This window comes from Ustilaginoidea virens, chromosome 1 (genome assembly GCF_000687475.1).
Source record: "Ustilaginoidea virens chromosome 1, complete sequence".
NCBI classification, from domain to species: Eukaryota; Fungi; Ascomycota; class Sordariomycetes; order Hypocreales; family Clavicipitaceae; genus Ustilaginoidea; species Ustilaginoidea virens.
In genome coordinates, this window is record NC_057316.1 from 1,115,214 (window position 1) to 1,129,846 (window position 14,633).

Here is a 14,633-nt window from a genome sequence, read left to right on the forward strand (position 1 = left end):
CGTGAATAAAATCCGTAAGTTCTGTAGGTGCCGTAGGTGCCGTGATATAAATTCGTAAGTACCGTAGGTACTGTAGGTAACGTGATATAAATATTATCACTGCCGCAAGTGCCTTAATATAAGGGTACCGTAAGTGCCGTACTATAAATATTATATATAGAATAATATAACAGGTGCTGTAAAGTGCAGTAGGTATCGTGCACTAGGTGCAAAGGTGTTATATAGTGGTATAGTATAATAGATATTACACTATAAAATCCCTAGGTGCCGTAGATTACTCCAAGGGTGCCGTAGGGTTACGCTGTAGATTGCCGTAAGGTTATGCTAAAGGTTGATATAAGGTTATACCATTGATTACCGTAGGATAACGCTATAGATTACTAAAGGATTAGCCGACGGTGATAATAGGTAAGCAGAGATACCAAAGGGTAAGCCGAGGGTGCCAAAAGATTTAGCTATATTAGTAGTACTAATAAGCAAAAAAGACTAAAGGGCGAACACAAAAGATAGGGTGAAACAAAGAAGTAAAACGCGGGCTTATAACCTGTTATAATTCTAAGGGTAAATATAAAGTGAAGCCGGTATAAGGCAAGACAAATATAAATAACTAGAAACGCAGGAAAGGTAAAAAGAGTTAAGTGTCATAGGCTCGGGCTACGCCCGCGCTACAATATAGCTAGGACTCGGGCTGCGCCTATGCCTAGCCTAGGTAGGGTTATATAAGTCAGCGGCATAGGGTCATAGGACTACACCAGGACCCCGACCTATGTCAATACATAATTAAATAGACTATCGAGAGCCCCCTATTTAGGTCCTCTCTCTTCCTCCTTAGTCTATTTAATATATTTATTTAACGCCTATTCGCAATAGCCCTAGGGCCAATCCTTTATATTTAAATAGACTCTCTCAGCCTTACTATTATAACCTTACATTATAGAGCCGATAATACAGGCTATACAAGATATCGAGATGAGTACACCTAAAGAAACGGGTATAAACAACCCGAGACTACGACGCCCCCAATATAACACACATACCCAAGTGGAGCAGCTTGCATTAAGGTTACAATAGATAGAGGCATAAATGCAGACTAACGCGCAATACCTCGCTACTATTGCCGCCTCGCTATAGACCCTCCTTACGAACCAGTTAAATAGCTCCTAAAATGCTACCTAACCGGCCCCGGTCGTATAACAGAACGACTCCCTCCTTACTACTTAGGATACCTAGCTAAAGCGTAAGCCGATCCTAATGGGGGACCCCTTTAATAGCAAAAAGGCTATATTCACAGCCTAGCGGACCTTTATGTAATATAAGCTTGAGGTCGATAGGGACTTTAATAGAGACGAAAAGACTTAATAAATATTTATCTTTTAGAACCTATCGTCTATAGTCTAATTATAGGTTGCAGCCTTCTTCGAGAACGGTATAGCTTGTGATTATAATATAATAAAGTTCTTTGAATACCTCTAATATCTCTTTAAGGACCTGCACTAATAGGATTATATTATTACCGAGCTTAAGCACTCCTTACGCTAAGGCCCTAAGGAACCTTTTACCGCCTTCTTTATATAATTTAAGGAAAAACTTACGCTTATTAGTAGTCTTAGTTAGCCTAAGGAAGTTAAGCTAGAATATCTCCGATTAGCACTTAATACTTATATGGCTAATAAGATTATTAGCCTTAGAGTCTCCTATTACGATTACTACTCGGCGGTAGACCGCTACTAATAAATTATTATTAATATCGAGACTAATCTAACTATTAACTACTAACCGGGCTCGGCCTATTCCCGACTAACCTACGCCTAGGATTCTAAAGGTAATATATAAATATCGGGCGTTAATAAGCTAGACTTAAAGGGTAATTCGCCTAAAGCAATATAGGTCTCTATAGAACGATATAAAGAATGCAGGAAGAAAGGTCTTTATTTTTAATATAGCTCTTCTAAGCATTAGAGGAATATATACTACTTACTGCTAGCAATCCGGCTAAATATAGTCAAAATAGCCTTATTAGACTTACGAATCGTAGAGATTAAAAGTAGCAATAAAGATTAAGAAAAAGAATAGCCCTCGAATTTAGTCTCGTTAGAGGGCTTAAAATGCATATATAGACCCCGGCCTAATTATAAAAGGAATTAAAGGAGATTATAAAACGAATAGATAAATACCCCTTTTTAGTACCGATCTTATATAAATCTTATACCTTTATTAATACCTTAATCGACTTAAAATATAACTACTATAGCGCTATAAGCGAAAAGATAGTATAACGGTTAGGCCTCTAACCTATCTGCCTGCCACAATATAGGGAAATTAGAATGGCAGTAGATATTTAGAGCCGTTTAGAAGAATATAAGGTAATATATTCCTTTATTATTTATATCGTCTGTATAGCGATCGATATTAATAGATAGCTATCTATAGTTATACTTTATATTATCCTAGGCTTTACCTATAATATTATCTTTAGGATGCCTTAAATAGAATATTATAATATTATACTATAGGCAAAATAGCATTAATTAAAGATCGGATCGGTAGATAGCCTTATCGTTAAAGAATCGATAAGAAAACAATAGGATCTAATTATAGTAAATATCTTTAGCTCTATCTTCTATAATATACTAAAGCGGGTAAAACACTCTAAGGACCAATCGACTTCTTTTATTACAATAAGCTTATAGGAGATAATATGCATCTTCTGTATTATATTACTACCTTATTAAGATTCTGCCCTATAATTATAAGAGCTATAGGTGCTTCCGATGGAATTATAGGAATTTACCGACCTTTTTAATAAGGAGAAGGCTTCTAATCTCCCTCTGCATTAGGGCATATTAGACTACTATATCTAGCTTAAAAAGACTATAGATAGGAGCTAGCCAGACCTACCTTAGGGCCTATTATATAATATACCATAAGACTAGTTACTTAAGGTTTAGAGATAAGTAACTAACCTAATAGATAAAGGATAGATCTAAGCAAGCTCCTTATCGGTAGTAGTATTAGTCCTACTAGCTAGAAAGGGAAATAGCAAATAGCATTTTTGCATTAACTACCGGGCCCTTAATAAGGTTACGGCCTAAGACTAATATCGCCTCCCCTTAATTAAAGAGATATTATAATCCCTATCCTAGGCGAAATAGTTTACTAAGGTTAATATATGCATAGTATTCTATAAGATATATATTACAGAGGGCGATAAACACTTAACTGTATTCTATATATAATTCGGATTATTTAAATAGCTTATTACGCTATTTAGCCTAACTAAGGCCTTTACGACCTTTCAAAGATATATTAATAGGGCCTTAGGGAATACACTAAGAGACTTTATAACTGCCTACCTTAATAATATTTTAATCTATACTAGGGGATTAAAGGCGGACTATATAGGGCGTATTAAGGAAGTCCTTTAATAACTGCAAAAGGCCGGCTTAAATTTAGATCTTAATAAATGCAACTTTATAGTAAAGGAGGTCTGATACTTAGGATATATTATAACGGCTGGAAAGGAAATCTATTTAGACCCCAAAAAGATTAAGGTTATCTAAAACTAAAAAGCACTTACGAAATTAAAAGGCGTTTATAGTTTCCTCGGCTTTATTAACTTCTACCGCGATTTTATCCTAAACTTCTCTTGCCTTATCGACCCTTTAATTAAGTTAATAAAGAAAGGGGTTCTATTCTAATAGTTAGACGAAAAAGAGGCAGTATTCTAGGCGCTTAAATAGTATTTTATATTGTCTCCGGTTCTTATTTAATAAGATCCCTATAAGGAGACAATCTTTAAGGCAGATAGTTCTAATACAGCCCTTAATAGCTATCTATCGTAGGTCGGGGAGGATAGTATATTATACCCTATTATATACTATTCCGCTTGCTTATCGGATGCAGAACGGAATTATACTATATACAATAAGGAACTTTTTGCTATTATCTTTTGCCTTAAGGCGTAATTAGTAGAATTTTGCTTAATAGCCTCCCCCTTTACTATCCTTACCGACTATAAGAACTTAAAGTACTTCGCCCGACTATAAGAAATATTTAAGCAATAAGCCTAATAGGCTAAGATTTTAGCGCTTTTTAACTTCTATCTTTAGTATAAGCCAAGGTTATAAGCCTAATGCCCTAATATGCTTTCTCGATGGGAATAAAAGGCAGATAGGGTAGAATTATAAATCGGCTAGATCCTAAAATTACTATCTATTTTAGCACTTAATATAGATAAAATAAAAGGCATTAGGACCCTAACCTTAGATTTAAAGGTCACCCTACCTTATAGCCTATATATCTTTGCCGATACTTACTTTTAGACTCTTTAGAACTAAATAATATCTAAAGATAGTATATACTAGGTATAATAGATAGTAATAGCAAATAAAGAGCGATAATTCCCTATAGAGGCAGCAATATAAAAACAAATTGCAGATTATACCCTAAACGCATATAGCATATTACTTTACTAGGGGCGGGTATAGCTCCTATTATTTAAGCCCCTAACCACAATAGTAATTCAACGGTGCTATAGCTCGCCTATAGTAGGTCACCTAAGGAAGAATACTACCTTCTAATTACTATAATAGGATTATTATTTCGATAATATATTATCTAAAGTAGTAAGGTTTATTTAGAACTATTAATGCTATAGAGCGCATAAGAGCCGCTAATTATAATAGGGCCTATTATAGCCCTTACCGATCCCGGACTATTTCTAGTCGTAAATATTAGTAGACTTTATAATAGACCTCCCTATTTATAACTCTTCCGACCTATATTTCCTTATAGTAATTACCGACCGTTTATCGAAGTATATCTAGCTAAAGGCAATATACTCTATAATAGCTAAAGAGTATGCAGAGCAATTCTAATAATACTAATAGCACTTCTATAGATTCCCTAACGAGATTATTAGTAATAAAGGCTTAGATTAAGTAAAATAATTCTAAATAATGCTTTATAAGGCAGTCGGGACTAAATAACTCCTCTCGATTATATACTACCCCTAAACCGATAGTAGTATAGAACGAATAAATTAAAAGGTTTAGGCTATCCTCTATATTATAATCTCCTTTAACTAATATAATTAGCCTAAGTACCTTACGGTATACTAACTCGCCCTAAATAATTAGATATTATTAATAATAGGGTTTAGCCTAAACCGACTCCTTAATAGGTTCGATATACTAATTATTACGCTAGCTTTAGAAGTAATATTAAGCTCGAAAATACTAAAAGGGCGGGCAACCCTTTTTCTAGCTAACCTCTAAGAGGGAAAAGAGTTAGCCTAAGCTATTATCGCTTTCGCATAATAACGATAATAAGATATAATAAACTATTCGCACTACCTAATAGAGTATTTCTAGGTTAGAGACTATATATAGCTTAGCCTAAGGAATATTAAGATAAACCGCCCTTATAAGAAGCTTAATTAGGTCTTTACTAAATATACTATTATTACTATCCTATCCCTACTTACTATCCGGCTTAATATCCCTAAGGGCATTTATTTAGTTTTTTATATCGACCTTATCGAATAGGCCGTATCTAATCTACTCCTAATATAGATTATAATTAATACTAAGCTAGGGCCCCTATTTATTCTCCCGTAAGACTCTAATTAACTATATAAGGAATATAAGGTTAAGGCGATACTAGCGGCGAAAAACGCTTAAGGTCGGGGTAGGAACTATAATATATTAGTCAAATAGAAAGGGTATAACTTACCTATATAAGAACCCCTAGAAAACTTTAAAGATTTAGCGGTATAAAAGGCATTTGAAACTAAATAGGGTAATATTTATATATATAATAGGCCCTTTAGGCTATCGAAACGAGGTCTATTAGACCTATAAATAATACCTAAATGCTTACTTATAAAAAAAAAAAAAAACCCTTAAAATATTAAAAAAAAAAAAAATAAACTATTAAGCTTATATGCCTCTCTCTCGGGCTAATACTATCCTCCCCCCTTTCCTATATTATAACTACTATACTTATCGTTATATAGGCCCTCTTTGGCACTATTAGGATCGGCATACCCCTATAGCGGCAGCTACTATAGGGGCGGTGGTAGCGGGGGCGGCTGTATATAACCCCTATAGTAGTATCTATAGGGGGTCGGATGTATATATAGCGAGTAGGCCTAATGCAGACGGTTACCCATACGACCCCGATATAATAGCATTTTAGGGGACATACTATATAGGGAATATAGGGGGGGCTATAATAGGGCCCGATAAAGACGCTACGGGGTCTATAGTAGCGGCGGTTAGGGCTACTATAGCACTAGGGCATTCTGCGGCGGGTAGTACGGCTAGGCCTTTAGGGGAACTTATGCACCCTACTTATAGGCAGGCGGTTCCCCGGCGTAATAGGTTAGCAAAAAGCGGGCGGGAGGGGGGGCTAGATAAGGCCGGGTAAAAGCCGCCAGATACTAGTCTATCTAGGCATAATACTCCTAAGCCTCTCGTTATATATCCCGTATCACGCTTAATATAGGGGCTAAATCGACGACCGACCTAGCTTAGCAGCGGGAGGGAGTTATAGCCTAAGAGATATCAGTTAATGCTTTACCAGTAGTACTATAAGGACTAAAAGTAAGATATAGGACGTAAGGAGTTATTTAGTCGGCGGCTATAGTATACCGCTATTAGTTATTAAGGGCCCGAAAAGAGGGCAAAAGGATAGCAGCCTAAGCCTTAATCGTCTCGGTCGCAAGATATATAAGTTTAATAACAGTAGTATTATCCTTATATACTTTAATCTATACCTAATAAATCTACTAGAGTCTAAAATTGCCGGCAAACTTAAAGTTAAGCTATACGCATAAGCTATATATATCTTAGTAGTAAGAGTAGCCTTTACTTTTGCCTTTTCGTATGCAAATAGGGAGAATACTAATCGCCTATATTTTTCGGTTATATCGCTTGCATAAAAACTCTTTATTATAGGCGTATTTATGCTCCTCATTAGAGGAATCACCCTCTAATAAATAGTCGCCTACGGTATACTATAGCTTATATCTACGCTCTAAAGGGCTAGAGCGCTTGGCAGATAGGGCGGTTAGACCACTCGTAGGTCGCAAGATTTCTATAATATTAGGTTCTATAAAGGTTATCGCGCTGCCTATAGCTTAGCCGCTACTAGGATTCGGCTCGGATATATTTAGGGTCCTAATATAGTTAATTAGGGGAATATAAAGTCGTATTAGGCTCGAACTAATATATATATTAAATATAAGCGGAGATAGGGTATAGCCTTTAGAGAATATATAGGTAATTAGTCTATTAACATTAGCATCTATTACGACCTTAGGCAAAAGGGATAATACTTATAGTAGGACGCTAATAATAATTAAATCGGCTATAAGAAGGAAAAAGAAGGGAAGAAAAAAGGTAATAAAAAAAGCGCGAGAGAAAATATACCTTTACCTAAGGGGATTACCTACTAATAGCTAGCGAAAAAATTTTTATAATACTAACGGCTGCCATAGACAGCTTCCAACTAGCGATATAACGCCGGCCTTCTATACGCTTCTACTATACTACTATCGAATTAGCCACTCTACGATACCCCCTATATATATAAACCGGACCCGACGAATAGACTTAAGGTTATCGCGATAAAAACCTAGGCGACCTAATTAGGCCCACGCAGAGGAGGGGCGGGTTTTAGAACGCAATTAATTCGATTGCGAGGCGGAGGAGGGGGGTATATTATAGGCTCGGGCTACGCCTGCGCTATAATATGGCTAGGACTCGGGCTGCGCTTATGCCTAGCCTAGGTAGGGTTATATAAGTTAGCGGCATAGGGTCACGGGACTATGCCAAGACCCCGACCCATGCTAACGTATGGTTAAATAGACTATCGAGAGCCCCCTATTCGGGTCCTCTCTCTTCCTCCTTAGTCTATTTAATATATTTATTCGACGCCTATTCGCAGTAGCCCTAGGGCCAATCCTTTACATTAAGAGGCATATAGTGTATTAATAAGTTCGATTGTGCTACCTTTCTACTATCTAGAAAGAAAGGGAAAAGCTATCTTAAATTTATCTAAGAGAGAGGGTAGGCCTAGGCATCTAAGGTAGCCAGTAAGAGAGCTCCTCGTAATACCCATTATACTACGATATATCCAGCCTTACTATATATTTAAAAATAAGGTCTGATACGTTATATCAAGCCTTACTAAATATTTTAAATAATGCCCGGTATGCCACGTAATATCCAGCCATATTTAATATTTAAAATAATACCCGGTGTGCCACGTAATATCCAGCCGTATGAAATATCTTTCAAATAAGGCCCGGTGTGCCCACGTAATATCCGGCCGTATTAAATATTTTTAAATAAGACTCAGTATGCCTACGTAATATCCGGTCGTATTAAATATTTTTAAAATAAGGCCCGGTATGCCTACGTAATATCCGGCCGTATTAAATATTTTAAAATAAGGCCCGGTGTGCCCACGTAATATCCGGCCGTATTAAATATTTTTAGATAAGGCCCGGTGTGTCCACGTCATATCAAGCCTTACCAAAAAATAAGGCCCGATAAAGGCTTACCTTATTTGGTATATAGTACTAATCTACTGAAAATCCGGAAGGTAAACGGTAACGGCCCAAGATTGGTAATACCACCGTAAGTCCGGTGGGATAGTCGTAAGTCCAAGAGACGGTGGAAGGGCCAGCAGTCTAGTAGACTACTATAGGATTTTAACAATAAGGCTTCCAGCCCGTACGGCAGGCTGTTATAGGGCATCCGGCACACCACTATAAGCCATTGGGCTTGGTTGGGTAGGCATTGGGTAGGATATTGGGCATAGACTGGGCACGATTGGGCAGGACGACTTTTCGTCGGGTTTTTTGCTATTTTTGCGGTTTTTCATTATTTTCAACCGCATTTTCAAAATGGTAGAAATATATCCAAAATTCCCTCTTTCTAGCTAGAATAGTCACCAACAATTAGAATCAGATTTCCCTGATATCTTTGCTCTGGTTAACCTCTCGTGCACTTAAATCTTTAATCAGCTCTTTATTTTATTCTGCAAACGCCTTGTACGCTACTGTCGGTATCTAGTACATTTCTAATAGTATTCTGAATCACTATTTTGCAATAAGTCTCAGTCTAGTTACACTATATGCTAGTTGCAATTGTAATATTAAGGTTATGGCGGCTATATGCTATGCCGCCCCTATTTCCTCTGTCAATATCTATCACTTTATTCGCGCCTACCGCGCTTATTCTTTAAATGCGATACGCTATAGGTGAGGGGGGTAAACGGACGAGAAAAAGCGATTAGAAATATTAGAATTAATTTTAGAGGCGGTTCTATGCCGCTACCTAGGCGCGGGCGAAATCGCGAAAATTTTAGGCTGGCTAAGGCTTTGCTTTATATAAACCTATAAAATTATCACGGGCTCGGGCTACGCCCGCGCTATAATATGGCTAGGACTCGGGCTGCGCCCGCGACTAGCCTCAGGAGTATCGGCACGGGGTCACGAGGGCTCGCTAAGGACTCGGCCCGTACTATATACGGGCATAAATAGGCTACTTAGAGGCCCCTATTCAGGCCCTCTCTCTTTCCTCCTTAGTCTATTTAATATATTCATTCGACGCCTATTCGCAGTAGCCCTAGGGCCAGTCCTTTACATTTAAATAGACTCTCTCAGCCTTACTATTATAACCTCACATTATGGAGCCAATAATGCAGGCTATATAAGATATCGAGATGAGTACACCCAGGGAACTAAATAGAGAGAACCCGAAGCTATAATGCCCCCGATATAATATATATACCCGAGTGGAGCAGCTTACAGTAGGATTATAGCAGATAGAGGCATAGATGTAGACTAATGCGCAGCACCTTATTGCTATTACTGCCTCGCTGCAGACCTTTCTCGCGAACCAGTTAAATAGCTCCTAAAATGCTACCTAACCGGCTCTAGTCGTATAATAGAACGCCCCCCTCCTTACTACTTAGGATACCTAGCTAAAGCGTAAGCCGATCCCGATAAGGAACCCCTTTAATAGCAAAAAGGCTATATTTACAGCCTAGCGGACCTTTATGCAATATAAGCTTAAGGTCGATAGGGAGTTTATTAAAGACGAAAAGACCCAATAGATATTTATCTTCTAGAACCTTTTGTCTATAATCTAATTATAGATCGCAGCCTTCTTCGATAACGGTATAGCTTACGATTATAATATAATAAGGTTCTTCGAATACCTCTAATGTCTCTTTAAGGACTTATATCGGCAGGATTATGCTATTACTAAGCTTAAGCACTTTTTATACTAAGGCCTAAAGGAACCTTTTACTACCTTTTTCGTTCGATTTAAGGAAAAACTTATACTTATTAGCGGTCTCGATTGGCCTAAGGAAGTCAAACTAGAATACCTCCGATCGGCGCTTAATATTCGTATAGCTAATAAGATTATTAGTCTTAGGGTCTCCTATTACGATTACTATTTGGCGGTAGACCGCTACTAATAAATTACTATCGATATCGAGACTAGCCTAACTATTAACTACTAATCGGGCTTAACCTATTCCTAACTAATATACGCCTAAAATTCTAAAGGCGATATATAAATATTAGGCATTAATAAGCTAGACTTAAAGGGTAATTAGCGTACTCCTAAAGCGATATAGGTCTCTAAAGAATAATATAAAGATTATAAGAAGAAAGGCCTCTGCCTTTAGTATAGCTCTCCTAAGCATTAGATATTTATATATTACCTACTGCTAGCAATCCGACTTAATATAGCCAAGGTAGCCTTACTTAACTTATAAATTATAGAGGTTAAAAGTAGTAATAAAGATTAGGAAAAAGAATAGCCCTTAAACCTAATCTTATTAGAGGGCTTAAGATATATATATAGACCCTAGCCTAATTATAAAAGGAATTAGAGGAGATCGCAAAATAAATAGATAAATACCCCTTTTTAATACTAATTTTATATAAATCTTATACTTTTATTAATACCTTAATCGACTCGGGATATAATTGCTATAGCACTATAAGTGAAAAAATAGTATAATAGTTAGGTCTCTAACCTATCTGCCTATTATAATATAGGGAAATCGGAATAGCAGTAGATATTTAAAGCCGTTTAAAAGAACGTAAGGTAATATATTCCTTTATTACCTATATCGTCTATATAGCGATCAATATCGATAGATAGCCATCTATAATTATACTTTATATTATCTTAGGCCTTATATACGATATTATCCTTAGGATGCTTTAGATAGAGTACTATAATATTATACTATAGGCGAAGTATTACTAATTAAAGATTAGATCGATAGGTGGCCTTATCGTTAAGGAATCGATAAAAAGATAATAGGGTCTAACTATAGTAAATATCTTTAGCTTAATCTTCTATAATATATTAAAGCGAGCGAAATATTTTAGGGATCAGTCGACTTTTTTTATAGCGATAAGCTTATAAGAGATAATATGCATCCTCTATATTATACTACTACCTTATTAAGACTCTGCCCTATAATTATAGGAGCTATAGGTGCTCCTAATAGAATTATAAGAATTCGCTGACCTCTTCGATAAAAAGAAGGCTTTTAGTCTCCCTCTATATTAAGGTATATTAGACTACTATATCTAACTTAAAAAGACTATAGATAGGAGCTAACTAGACTTACCTTAAAGCCTATTATATAATATACCATAAGACTAGTTACTTAAGGTTTAGAGATAAGTAATTAATTTAATAGATAAAGGATAAATCTAAGCAAGCTCTTTATCGGTAGTAGTATTAGTCTTATTAGCTAGAAAGGGGAATAGTAGGTAGCGATTTTATGTCGACTATCGGGCCCTTAATAAAGTTATAATCTAAAATTAATACCCCCTCCCCTTAATTAAAGAGACCTTATAATCCCTCTCCTAAGCGAAATAATTTACTAAAGTTGATATATATACAGTATTCTATAAGATATATATTACAGAGGGCGATGAATACTTAACCGTATTCTATATACGATTCGGATTATTTAAATAGCTTATTATACTATTTAGTCTGATTAGGGCTCTTGCGACCTTTTAAAGATATATTAACGGGGCTTTAGGGAATATATTAAGAGACTTTATAACTACCTACCTTAATGATATTTTAATTTATATTAGGGGATTAAGGGCGGACTATATAGGGCGTATTAAAGAAGTCTTTCGATAATTGCAAAAGGCCGGCTTAAATTTAGATCTTAATAAGTGTAATTTTGTAGTAAAAAAGGTCTAATACCTAGGATATATTATAACGGCTGGAAAGGAAATCTATTTAGACCCCGAAAAGATTAAGGCTATCTAAAATTAAGAAGTATCTATAAAATTAAAAGGCGTTTATAGTTTCCTTAGTTTTACTAACTTCTACTGCGATTTTATCCTAGATTTCTTCTGCCTTATTAACCTTTTAGTTAGGTTAATAAAGAAAGGGGTCTTATTCTAATAGTTAAATAAAAAAGAGGCGGTATTCTAAGTGCTTAAATAGTATTTTATATTGTCTTTAGTTCTCGCTTAATAGGACCTTAATAAAAAGATAGTCCTTAAGGCAGATAGCTCTAATATAGCACTTAATAGCTATCTTTTATAGATCAGAGAGGATAATATATTCTACCCTATTATATATTATTCCGCTTACTTATCGGATATAGAATAAAATTATACTATATATAATAAGGAACTCCTTACTATTATCTCTTACCTTAAGGCATAATTAATAGAACTCTATTTAATAGCCTCCCCCTTTACTATCCTTACCGACTATAAGAACCTAGAGTACTTCGCCTAGCTATAAGAAATATCTAAGTAATAAGCCTAATAGGCCGAGACTTTAGCGCTTTTTAACTTCTATCTTCAGTATAGGCCTAAGTTATAAGCCTAATGCCCCGATATACTTTCTCGGCGGGAATAAAAAGCAAATAGGGTAGAGCTATAAATCGGCTAGATCCTAAAACCACTATCTATTTTAGCACTCGATATAAATAAAATAGAAAGTAAGAAGATACTAACTTTAGCCCTAAAGACCACCTTACCCTATAGTTTATATATTTTCGCCGACTCCTACCTTTAAACTATTTAGGATTAAGCGATATCTAAAGATAATATATATTAGGCTTAATAGATAGTAATTGTAAATAAAAAACGACGATTTCTAATAGAGGTAGTAATATAAGAATAAATTGCTAATTATACCCTAAATGCATATAGTATACTCCTTTACTAGGTATAAGTATAGCTCCTATCATTTAAGCCCCTAACTACTATAGTAATCTAATATTGCTATAACTTACCTATTGCGGGCCACCTAAGGAAAAATACTATTTTCTAATTATTGCGATAAAATTATCACTTTAATAATATATCGTCTAAGGTAGCGAGATATATTCGGAATTACTAATACTATAGGATATATAAGAGCTATTAATTACGCTAAGGCTTACTATAATCGCTATTAATTGCAGACCGCTTTTAATCGTAGATATCAATCGACTTTATAATTAACCTTCCTACCTATAATATATCCGACCCACGATTCCTTATAGTAATAATAGACCGCTTATTAAAATATATCCAGCTAAAAGCTATATACTTAATAAAAGCAGAAGACTATATAGAGTGGTTCTAATAGTACTAATAGCGCTTTTATAGTTTTCCTAAGGAGATTATTAGCAATTAAGGTTCGGATTAAATAGGCTAATTTTAGTCTATACTTTATAAATTAGCTAGGATTAAGCAACTTCTTTCTATAGTATACCATCTTTAAACCAATAGCGGCATAAAGCAAATAAACTAAAAGGTATAGGCAGTCCTCTATATTATAGTTTCTTTTAATTAGTACGATTAGCTAAACCATCTCGCGGTATATTAATTCGCGTTAAATAACTAGATATTATTTATTATTAGGTTTAGCCTAAACCGGCTGCTTAATAGGTTTAATATTCCGATTATCGCCCTACTCCTAGAGATAACCCTAAGCTTAATTACTCCGAAAGGGTATATAACTCTCTTTCTTAGTAACCTTAAAAAGGGATAGGAATTAGCCTAAGCTGCTATCGCCTTTACATAGTAATAATAATAAAATATTATTAACTATTTATAATGCCCGGCCGAATGCTTCTAGGTTAGCGATTAGATATAGTTAAACCTCTAGAATATAAAAACGAATTACCTATATAAAAAGCTCGATTAGGTCTCTACTAAATATATTATTATTACTATCTTATTACTACTTAATATCTAGCTTAATATCCTATAAGGCATCTATTTAGTTTTCTATATTAATTTAATCGAATAGGCCGCTTCTAATCTATTATCTAATTAGGTAATAACCGATATATAACCTAGGCTTTTACTTATCCTCCCCTAAAACTCTATAAACCTATATGAAAAATATAAGGTTAAAGAGATATTCGCGGTAAAGAATATATAAGGTCGAGGATAGAAATATAATATATTCATAAAGTAGAAAAGGTATAATTTACCGATATAAAAACCCCTAGAAAACTTCGAGGATACTATTATATAAGAAATATTTAAGGCTAAATAGGGGGATATTAAGACTTATAATAGGCCTAGCTGGGTCCTAAAACGGGGTCTATTAGACCGGTAA